This window comes from Lithobates pipiens, unplaced genomic scaffold (genome assembly GCF_037356315.1).
Source record: "Lithobates pipiens isolate NorthernLeopardFrog02 unplaced genomic scaffold, aLitPip1_a1.2 Scaffold_18, whole genome shotgun sequence".
Taxonomy (NCBI): Eukaryota; Metazoa; Chordata; class Amphibia; order Anura; family Ranidae; genus Lithobates; species Lithobates pipiens.
In genome coordinates, this window is record NW_027507758.1 from 220,495,131 (window position 1) to 220,507,653 (window position 12,523).

Sequence of the window (12,523 nt, forward strand, 5' to 3'; positions counted from 1 at the left end):
TTTAGTTAATTTTGGATGGCTCTTATGCATATGTTATTTTGTTAATGAGACCATGAATGTATTTTGAGTATATGGATAAAATTAATTTTCCCAGCTCACTGTATGTTGCTTTGCTAGTTATTCTGACATAGATTGGTTGCTAGTGACTAGACTATTAATAAACCAGTCTCAATACACAAGCTGCTTTTTTAACTGCTTCTTACCTGCTTCTAAATATATATCATTATAACTTGTCTGTGTTTGTCTGTGTTTGTTTCTGCCCTCTTTTGTCTTGTCTTCATCTGTGAAGTTCAAATAGATGCTACACTCCTCACAATACTTGACCTTTAAATAACTAGTGGGTGCTCAAAGTGATTGCTATGGGTTGTGATATGCCAGAACCAGATGGGAAGATACAAAATTCACCTTCACTTAAATTAAATGCATTTCACGTATTTATTTTGAAGACAGTGTCATGTAAGTCATAGGAAACTGATGTTCCAGGGCCTCACGGGGTCCCTTCCTCAAGGTGACATAGTGACAATAAGCATGCATATATATACCCTGGTAAGACCTATAGCAACCTGTGTAACACCCTTCCATCATAATGCCATAATCTTGCCAAAACAAAACAGTAAGTAAACATCTGAAATGGAGCACAGCAATCAACTTTTGGTTGTAGACAAAAACGACTTTAGGTCCCTGAAACAATATTGTAACCAAATAAGGGATATGGCAGCAAGCTGCTCTGCTTCCCTCTCTATGTGAATCTGTTTATTGGATATTATTAGGGGAAAACTACCTCTTCCCTTCCCAATTTTTTTTGAATATGAGAACTTGGTTGTACTATATAGATAATATCCTTGTGATTTGGACAGGTGCCAAAGATGTAATCCAGGGCTTTTTTCTTAATTCAGTGGTAGTTGGCATTGTCTTCAATCCACCATCAAAATACCACCAAAAGAAAGCTATAATGGGAAAAAAAGGATGCAAATTTTGTTTGGGTACAGCATCGCATGACCGCACAATTACCAGTTAAAATGATGCAGTGCCAAATTGTAAAAAGTGTTCTGGTCGAGAAGGGGGTAAAAGTGGTTAAGGTGAAAAACCATAAGGCCGCGTACACACGCGCGGACTGTTTGCCCAACCTTGTTCGTCAAACAGTTTCGGCAAACAGTCCGCTCAAAATTTGCATGAGCGGACTTGCCCACACACGAGCGGACTGTTTCAGCAAACTGTTTGCCAAACAGTTCGCTCAACTTTTGAAATGAACGGACTCGCCCACGTAAGGAGGAGGCAAATCCGCCCATTTCGAGCGCGTGTACAGGTAGGCGGGGCCCGCGAAGGAGACGTCGCGGGCTCCGCCGCCTGGAATGGGCTTAAAGGGGAACCCCAACGCCGAAAAAAATCGGCGTGGGGGTTCCCCCAAAGTCCACACCAGACCCTTGTCCGAGCACGCTACCCGGCCGGCCAGGAAAGGGGGGCGAGCGAGCGCGCCCCCCCTCCTGAGCCGTACCAGGCCGCGTGCCCTCAACATGGGGGGGTGCCTTGGGGAAGGGGGGGCCGCGCGGCCCCCCCACCCCAAAGCACCTTGTCCCCATGTTGATGAGGACAAGGGCCTCTTCCCGACAACCCTAGCCGTTGGTTGTCGGGGTCTGCAGGCAGGGGGCTTATCGAAGGGGGCCCTACCCATTCACCTGTGAAATAAAGTACAAAAAAAAACACAACACAGGGAAAAAATATTTTATTGCACAGCTCCGGGGGTCTTCCGTCTTCGGGGGTCTTCTCGCCGGACTCCTCCGCTATCTGTGTGTAGCTCTTTTACTAGCGGAGGAGTCCGGCTTTCTTCCTCCCCGCCGCCGGCCTCTTCTCCCGACTTCGGGGGTCTTGTCCCCCTCTTCGGTTCTTCTGCCGGGCCACCGCGCCTTCTTGTAGCTCTTTTACAGGCGGTGGCCCGGTCTTCTTTCGCCGCTGTCGTCGCCGCCGCCTTCCGTTCTTGTTCTTCTTCTTCTTCTTCTTCTTCTCCTGGAGATGTTGACTCGACGAGCTCTCCGGCCGGAATGCCAGGGACACGCTCCGCTGCCACTTATATAGTGACAATGGGGCGGTGTCACATGGTATATGTCACATGGGTTGGTCACATGGGTTGATGTCACATGGGGACTATGACATCGTAAGGGGGCGGGGTCACCATGTGACCAACCCATGTGACATATACCATGTGACACCGCCCCATTGTCACTATATAAGTGGCAGCGGAGCGTGTCCCTGGCATTCCGGCCGGAGAGCTCGTCGAGTCAACATCTCCAGGAGAAGAAGAAGAAGAAGAACAAGAACGGAAGGCGGCGGCGACGACAGCGGCGACAGAAGACCGGGCCACCGCCTGTAAAAGAGCTACAAGAAGGCGCGGTGGCCCGGCAGAAGAACCGAAGGCGGCGACAGAAGAACGGAAGGCAGCGGCGACAGAAGACCGGGCCACCGCCTGCAAAAGAGCTACAAGAAGGCGCGGTGGCCCGGCAGAAGAACCGAAGAGGGGGACAAGACCCCCGAAGTCGGGAGAAGAGGCCGGCGGCGGGGAGGAAGAAAGCCGGACTCCTCCGCTAGTAAAAGAGCTACACACAGATAGCGGAGGAGTCCGGCGAGAAGACCCCCGAAGACGGAAGACCCCCGGAGCTGTGCAATAAAATATTTTTTCCCTGTGTTGTGTTTTTTTTTGTACTTTATTTCACAGGTGAATGGGTAGGGGTACATTGTACCCCATACTCATTCACATAGGGTGGGGGGGCGGTATCCGGGGGCCCCCTTCTTAAAGGGGGCTCCCGGATTCCGATAAGCCCCCCGCCCGCAGACCCCGACAACCAACGGCCAGGGTTGTCGGGAAGAGGCCCTTGTCCTCATCAACATGGGGGACAAGGTGCTTTGGGGTGGGGGGGCCGCGCGGCCCCCCCTTCCCCAAGGCACCCCCCCATGTTGAGGGCACGCGGCCTGGTACGGCTCAGGAGGGGGGGCACGCTCGCTCGCCCCCCTTTCCTGGCCGGCCGGGTAGCGTGCTCGGACAAGGGTCTGGTGTGGACTTTGGGGGAACCCCCACGCCGATTTTTTTCGGCGTTGGGGTTCCCCTTTAAGCCCATTCCAGGCGGCGGAGCCCGCGACGTCTCCTTCGCGGGCCCCGCCTACCTGTACACGCGCTCGAAATGGGCGGACTTTCCGAGAGGGAACAGTCCGCGCATTTCGAAAGTACAGCGGACAGGCCCACACACGGGCGGACTGTTCGCTCAAACACAGTTTCAGCGGACAGTTTTTCGGAATTTCCGAAAGACTTTGTCCGTCCAACTGTCCGCTGAAACTGTCCGCTGAAAGCCCACACACGAGCGGACTGTCCGCCCAAACACTGTTCAGCGGACAAGGTTGGGCGAACAGTCCGCCCGTGTGTATGCGGCCTAAGGCTTTACAACCACTTTAAGCTTGCTCTGTCTACTTACCTGAACTTATGGAAGGGGACCAAACACAACATATTCTGTATTCCATGCAATACATTTTTAGAACTGTATGTCTCATCTCAAAGTTTTGCAGTTTTTTTTCTTATTTTGGGTTGTTGGCATATCGCCCTATATTGTGAAAAAACAATTGAATCTCAATTGCGCAAACTCCGCGCCATGTGACAAAATACAAATAATAAAACAAAAAAAGGCTGCACCCTATCTAAGTGAGGTGGAAGAAAAAACACACCCTCCTAAATGGTGAAAAACAATGATTTAGGGGCGCTCTTAATAAATTACTCTAATAATGTAAATTACCTGCGACAAATCAACACTCAAAATGAATACACAATATGAAGTGACATCAATAATAATAAATCTTATAATCGTGATCCGGTGACCATATAGAAATTCTACACAGACTAATTAATCAGACAAAGTCCCATAAATGTGTCTTTCCAGCTTCTTTGATGAATAATATCAGATCCACCAAGTGCAAAGAATCTTGTAAACTGTGATAAAACAGCAGATCCAAAAGGCTTGCGAATACCTTCACAAACTCAGGCGGTATATAAAAAACCCACTTCCTGAAGACGTTAACAACGAAACGTACTTCGAAGCGGTACCTTGTCACGCCTCTAATGCCATATCCGGCTATCTGGTTGTCGGTCTGATGGCCTGGAACGCACGCCATACCAACCATTACAGAAGGGATACACTATACCGATCGGAGCGTGTGTTTTGAAGGCGAGCAGCTCCAGTACCGGGTCAGGCACACGACAATGTAAGAAGCCATTTGGCTGTTGGTTTTATATATTTTTTTATTAAAAATCAGTATTACGCTATGGATCTTTTGTGCTCTTTTTTTATATACCGCCTGAGTTTGTGAAGGGGGACGTACTATCCTGTGTTATTTTTACCAACATTCATATGAACAGGCATCTACCTGTACAGGCGCTGTTTGACTTACTTTTTAATTAAAGTGGTCAAACAAATCTGGTAAGCAGTTTGGATTTGCATTTTCACGAGTGGGTGGTGCTGTTTCTTGGTGGAGGTATTCGCAAGCCTGTTGGATCTGCTGTTTTATCACAGTTTACAAGATTCTTTGCACTTGGTGGAATCTGAGATTATTCATCAAAGAAGCTGGAAAGACACATTTATGGGACTTTGTCTGATTAATTAGTCTGTGTATAATTTCTATATGGTCACCGGATCACGATTATAAGATTTATTATTATTGATGTCACTTCATATTGTGTATTAATTTTGAGTGTTGATTTGTCGCAGGTAATTTACATTATTAGAGTAATTTATTAAGAGCGCCCCTAAATCATTGTTTTTCACCATATCGCCCTATATGACAATCACGGGAGCATGTATGAAAGGGTGGCTTTAGAGGGACCCTGAGAGGGAGAGGAGCCACACTAGAACCAAATATGAGTGCCAGAATTTAGTGAACCCATTCATTCAGATAGGGAAAATCACACCGCATTAAGGAGCAGCATCCATTGTATGTGATTTTTTCAGCATGTGAAATATCTTTTAAAAGAATTGACTTCAATAGCATTTTTCACATTTTATCTAAAAAAAAAAATCTTAAAATGTTTAAAGTTCTTTTTTGACCTTCGCAAATAATACAAAATGATTCATAAGATAGTTTTAGTTAATAATTTATTGGTTACTAGTGGAGAGATTTTGCTGAACTTGTCATAAAATATGTAGTGGAAAATTTAGAGCTATGCTAATCTAAAGGTAACTAAGCTTACTAATTCTTATGACTGTAAAATTCCATGCTAATTCCTCATTAGCTTGTGTAACAAGGTCAAGATGGACTGAGGAATTACAGCGGATGATTCTAGGCTTACCTGCGTACAATATTCACATGGGATCCTTATTATCCAATACTGTGGCAATATGTTAATATAGCCTATATTTTGTAAAGGTTATAATTATATCAATATGTAAAGAGGTCTTCTGTGATGCAGTGAAATGGTGGTATGGTAGCATAATCCAGAAATAAGACACACTGTTAATAGTTCTGGTGATTTTTTTCTTTCAATCATCTCTTTTTATTGACAAAACTCAAAAAAGTATTGAACAGAACAGTCAGTAATCAAAGTTGACATGGAGTACAGCAGTGTGATACATAGAAATGCAATACCTTGCCCGAAGCTGCAAGGGGGAGAGCAAACAGTATATAAAACAAAGCAGTTACATCCAGGGCCCTAGCCAACAACTGGGAGCATGGAAAATTGTCAAATCTGCTATTATGCAATACATTTATAACCATGTGCATTATTTTATTTGTAAGTGATTTGCCTCATTTAACGTCCCGTGACGAATGTTCTTGAATGTATATTTGGGGATGGAGGCTCATCGCTCATGGTGTCGCAGACCACAATCAGTTTTCTTTGGGGATTGAATCCACAAAGGGCTGTGGAGGAGGATTCTGATCCTTGGAAACCCAATCAGCATAGAGACCATCTAACTGGAGAGTCAGTTGACAACCGGGATCCCTAGAGGTGACCAAAAGTTTAAAGTTTTGGTGATTAGGGGCCCCAAGGTGCTTGCATTTCAAAAAATATTATATGTGTCATGACTGTTGCTGCTTTGTGAATTCTAGCTACCTCTCATGTATTGAAATACTATGCTTGATACATTTTGTAATGTGATCCAAAAAATATACAGTATATACTGTGTGAAAAAAACTTTCAAAAATAATAAGGAAAGAAAAACAATTTCCTAAAAAATATTTGTTTTGTTTGCCACAATGTCATTGTGCAAAGTCACTATTGGGGGATCTTTGCCATGGGTTTGGGTTTTCCACCAAGACTCCTCACGGTCTAAGTCTCCAGTTTTGTTTACAAGCAACAGCAGATTGCTGCAATTAATTGCACTTTTGCCTACTCTCCCTCATTTTACAATCTAGAATATAAGCTGAAATTGGAACAGGTGATTAAAAAAGTAAAAAAAAGTCCAAAAAATGAATGCATGGAGAGCTGGCAAATTAAAACCTTTAAAATCTGTCAAAGTTCACCTTTTTGCTTTCTAAATTCCAACTCCCCCTATGTACCATTTTATACCATTAATGTACCTTGGTTGCAAAAAATAAAAGCTTTTTTTGATTTTTAGAACAAAGCCTTACCTTAGCCCTTGCTGCATTTCTAATGCCGCATACACGCGACTGGACTTTCCGACATACTAGGTCCGACGGTCTTCCAGACGGTCTTTCGGCGGAGTTCTGACGGACTTTCCAAACAAACAGACTTGGCTACACACGAACAAAGTCCAATCGAATGTCTGTTCGTTTTGAACGTGATGACGTAAACGGGACTAAACAAGGAAGTTCAGTAGCCAATAGCTGCCTTTGCATCGTATTTGGTCCGTCGGACTAGCATACAAACGAACAGTTTTCCAGATTTTTAGTCCATCAGAATTGAGTCCGTCAGATAGATTTGAAACATGTTCTATTTCTAGGTCCGTCTGTTTTTTTTTTTAAACGATCGGACTAGCCCCCACACAATCGGATTGTCTGACGGACTGATCCCGTTTGACGATCGGACTAGCCCACACACGATCGGATTGTCCGATGGACTGATCCTGTCTGACCTAGTCTGTTGGAAAGTCTGGTCGTGTGTACGCGGTATTACAAAGCTTCATCACTTGCTAGTATGTAAATTGAAGACAGAGCCATTAATGCCTAGTACACACAATGAGATTATTGGTCAAATGAGCATCCGCTTAGTTTTGCATGCTAGTCTCATATCGAAAATGAAGAGTTTACTAACGCCACGAAAATTCTCGTGTGACAGAATAAAAACTCGGAAGTGATGTACTATGTTTTAGTGTATTTGTATTGTATTTCGGACAACTGTGCTGAATAAACAAAATTTTTCGCGCTTGTCCCATCTGATAATTTCACATGAATTGTCATGACCGGCTACCAAAGGCTGTGTACTAAAGATCAGATTAACGTACAATCGAATCAAAAGGGTATTTTTCATACGATTTTCTGATTGAGTGTATAGGCCTTAAGATACAGGAAGGAATTCATCAGCTGACCTCATTAGAGGTCAACCGATATAACGGCTGGCCGATATTTGGTCATTTTGAAGAAATCGGCATCAGCCGATTATTATCCAAATTAGGCCGATATTGAACACTAGCCATACCTTTGCCAGAAGAGTGTGGAGAAGGTAGGAGCAACATAGTGTTCCTCCTCCCTTCTCCACACTATGTTTTCAGAGCAGCGCCGTGGTGTGTGAAACTGTATGGAGAGAGAGAGAAGCTGTCAAAATTGAGGTTGGATGTCGGGGGTGGGCGGGACCCAGCTATCCAACACCAGCCAATGGGATGGGATGGGATCTGGGCGGGCCGCTATGTGGCCCCGTCCCTTTCTTAAACAGCCCAATCATTGGCTGGATAGCTGCTGGGTCCCGCCCACCTTCGACATCACGCTGAATTTGTCAGCTCCTCTCTCTCTCTCCATACAGTTCACACACTGTGGCGCTTCAGTGAGCATTCAGTTTCACACAGTTACACTATCAGCTGTGAAACCTGCCATTGCCATCCAGTGCCACCTGCCAATGCCAACCAGTGCCACCTGCCAGTGCCAATTAGTGCCATCTGCCAGTGCCACCTGCCAATCAATGCCAACTAGTGCCATCTTCCAGTGCCATCTGCCAGCGCCACCTGTCAGTGCCATGTGCCAATCAGTGCCATCTGCCAGTGCCACCTGCCAGTGCCACCTGCCAGTGCCAATCAGTGCCATCTGCCAGTCCGACCTGCCAGTGCCAGTTAGTGCCACCTGCCAATCAGTACCAACCTGTGCCACTTGCCAGTGTCACCTGTCAGTGCCACCTACCAGTGCCATCTGCCAGTGCCAAACAGTGCCACTTGTCAAAAAAAAATCAGCCTAAAATATCGGCCGCAAAAATGGGCATCATATATCGGCCACCCCGATTTCTAAATATCGGCATCGGACAGAGAAAAACCCATATCAGTCAACCTCTAGACCTCATTAGCACACACACCTGTGGTGGCCTTCCCCCCTTCTAACAGATAACTACCACCCAGTTCCAGGTGCACAGTTTTCCGATGCAATAAATAAGTGATCACTGTTCTCACTAAATACACATGCCTCAATTTCTTTTTTCTATTATAATTTCATCTTGCATAGATCATTCATTTAGCATTTTGGTGTGTGCAGGAGATGAGAGATCAGATAACAGCCTATGGGGATAAAGCTGTAGTATTGAAAACAGAAGTGTGTCCTGGGTTCTGTAAAGCTCATCATACACTATCCAATCGGATTTATTGTACAATCTCCTTTAGATCTACCATTAACTATGTAGTTAGGTGTTCCCTCCTAATATATAGTTTTTGTAAAGCTAAATGACATTGTACAGCTTTTATAGTGTATGGCCACATGTATGCACCTAAAATGAACTAGTTGTGCTTTTGGTGCCATTAATTGTTAACAGCACACCAAACACAGAAGCAAACACGTATTTTGCCAGTAACAAACACAGCAAAACGTGCAGTAAAAACGTGCAACTCATATCACTACAAAATGTCCCATGAGATACTGTGCCACGTGTAGTGCAGCCCATTGCAATCGATGGGTTGCCCTATGTGTGTCACTGGAAAAACAAGCCAATAAATTTGTGCTCGCACTACTCCAGAAGGGAGTGAGGCCTGAACGCGAAATTGGTGCATTTTTACATAAGAACAATGAGGCTCCATTCACATTAGTGTGTTTTTGAATGCATGGCAAACTGCACAGAAAAGACACACTTTGCCATGCATTTCAGAAACACTGTAAATGTGCATCATGTTTGTATTGTCATTACATGTTAAAGGCACCCCCAAGTGTGGCAAATGCCTCAAACTTGGTAGCACGCCTACTTCCTCGCTCCAAAAAAAGTTCTGGCGCTTCTCTGGGACGATTGTTGCATGTAGGACAGCCCGTTTAAGTGAATGAGCTGCCCTATGAGTGACAAGTGAAAATGCTGCAAAACACACAAAACAAAAGCATGTGAGAATGAGTTTTCACTACATAGAGATGTGAACGAGGCCTGACAATTGAGTGTCTCTGTCCACTCTCATGAATGTACTTGTATAAAGATGGCCATTCACTATGCAATCTGAGTATACAATCTCCTTTAGATTTACCAGAACTGTGTAATAGGAGGACCCACCTGAACAATCCATTCAATTTGTATCAAATCAGACAGGCCCTTGTTCTACTTAGCTAATGGGAGATCTAAAGGAGATTGTACAATCAGATTCTATAGAAAGTGGGTGGTGAAAGGTGGTATAGTAGTGAAGAAAGTGTGGTTCAGAGTGGTCAACATGCTCTATCACATCTGTGATGCAACAAGGAAGTGAAGGCTTCTGGGAGATGACCTACAGGAAGTGAATGCTGAAACCATCTACAGGAAGTGATGGAATCTGAAAATTATTTCAAAAATTCAAATAAACTGACAAGATTTTAAACCTCCTGTGGACAAGGTAAGTGAGAGAAAAGCACACTGGGATGGCTGGTCCAAAAATGGCATTGGAAAATGCTTCCATTTATTAGGAAAAGTGAAAATTCTGCCTAAAAAGGTGAACTTATCCTTTAAGGCCACATTATTTAAAGTATGTTAATACAAATTACAGAATCATAAGTGCTCATGCACACGGACGTTTTAAAAAACTGGCTGCAAAGCTAGCTCCGATGCCTGGAAAAATTGTTGTTAAAAACGTGATTTTTACCGCGTTTTGCATTGGCGTTTTTGCGCGTTTTTGCGCGTTTTTTAGCGTTAGCGTTAAGTAGGGTTTTTTAAGAAACACATCTCTTGGCTATAGCACTCAGAAAACAAAGAAAATATGTTGCGCGTTTATGCGCGTTTATGCGCGTTGATGCGCGTTTTTGCGCGTTTTCCCGCGATTCGCGTTTTTACAGCTCTAGCTCCACGCCACGGAACGCACTGGTCCTGGGTTTTTTTTACAGCTTAAAAACGCCTATGCCATTTGCAGCTCAAAAACGCCTAGGTGGGCATGAAGCCATAGACTAACATGGACAGCCGTTTTTAAGCTGCAAAAAAAGCTCAAAAAAGTGGCTGTAAAAACGTCCGTGTGCATGAGGCCTAAGGCTCCATGCACACTGAAGCTGATAAACTGCAGTTTATTGGAGTTTGGGCGTTTTTTGTAAAAGCCCATAAACTCCACTCTATGTTAGCCTATGTGTCCATGCACACATGGACGTTTTTCAGCTTTAATGAGCAGTGGAGTTTATGGGCTTTTTTCTGAACGCCAGAAATTCGCGTTCAAAGTGCCGTTTTTCAGCGGCAAAAAACGACAAACGCTCATTAACGCTCATTAACGCTCATTAACGCTCGTTCATTAGTGTTCGGCATTCTATTTTTCAATGCATTGTGGGATTTTTGGAGTGTCCTCTGTGTATTTTTATAAAAAACGCCCATTAACGCTAACGCTGTAAAACGCTCATTAACGCTCATTAACGCTAGTATAAAACGCTGTTAAAAGCAGGTTTTTCAACCAGCGTTTTCTGCCAGCAATCTGGCGTCCAGAAATAGCTTTTTTGAGCTTCAGTGTGCATGGAGCCTTAAGGTTAACATATTGAACTTCTGTTTAGACGTTAAAACCACATGCCAACCAGGCTTTTTCTGACACTTTTTGTATACGGGTTCAAATCAGTTTTAAAAAAAAAAAAAAGAGAAAAAGCTAGCGCAGCCCACTTTTTCTTTTTTCTTGTCTGTGAATGTAATATAACATTTGGGCATTGCTGCTTGTTTTTATTTTCGTTTAACTTGGTAAGCGCAGTTTTTTCCTTTTTCAAATCAGTTTTTGCTATAAAAAAAACAAAACAAATACATATAATCCCCAAACATACTTTTTTTTTTTTTTTCAGCAGAGAAACTCTAGGGAATAAAATGGCGATCATTGCAATTTTTTTATGTCACACAGTATTTGCACAGTGGTTTTGCAAACGCAATTTTTTGTGAAAAAATACACTTTATTGAATAAAAGAAAAAAAAAACACAATAGTCAGCTTGATCCGGCAAAAATGCATTTGTGGTTTAGTGTTACAGATCTAAGGAAAAAAGGTTTACCAACTTCAACATAATAGTCTGTTTAAGTCAGCAGGTGCACTAAACTGCTCACAATACATTCATGCCAAGCAGCCAGAAGGGATAAAATAATTAAATATAGACTTGAAATAATAATTTTAACATTTGCAAAAATATGTACTGAATATAACAGAAAACAAAATGCTGTTCTTATGGCACTAGAGGAAAAAGCTTTTTTTTGGTTTACTCATTTTAAACAATTTCAAAGCTATTTAAATATGACATTCAGGCCTAATAAAATACTTCATGAAGCAGGCCCTGTGTAGAGCAATGTTGGGCACATGCTGGGAACAAAGCTACTCTATGTTCTAAAACATTGGGGTTGATTTACTAAAACAATTGCCTTGCAGGCTGGATTTTCACTTAACTTAGTGAATACAGTGAAACTGTGTTCACTTCAATTACCCAATCATGTCCAAACAAAAAATCCTGTTTTTAAGTTATTAAATGTTCTTACAAACAATTGAATATGCTCCAAGCAAAATGGACATACTCACTCTAACTTCACAAAACCTGGAAGTCGGCCATGACACCTCTTCCTAGGAAACATATGAAAAGCTAATAAACATTAAAAAAAAATGGACATGTTGTGTAAATGAAAACACATAAACATATGTTGGGGTATTCTCAAATTTGACTGCAGAAATTCACTTTACACTTGCATGTGTCTTCTGGCAAATGTTTTAGTAAGGCATGGTGGCTTCTTTTTTGCCACTGTCCCATTAAGCTTTCACCTGCAAAGCATTCATATTGTATGCCTAGTCCCTCAAGTTACACCCACTGATAATTGTAACTTATTCAGATTTGCAATAGGACTCTTGATGGCCTTTCTCATTAATTTTATTTTTACCCGATTAGTCATTTTTGGTGGATGCACTGTTCTTGGTAAATTTACAGCTGTTGCATGCATTTTTCATGTGGGGCTGT

General features: G+C 43.1%; 1 protein-coding gene across 1 annotated transcript in view; it reads left to right on the top strand.

Annotated features, from left to right (window-relative positions):
- The window catches only part of PGBD5 (piggyBac transposable element derived 5), a 265,648-nt gene that overhangs the window by 218,207 nt on the left and 34,918 nt on the right, over window positions 1–12,523 (top strand). The window lies entirely within an intron of this gene.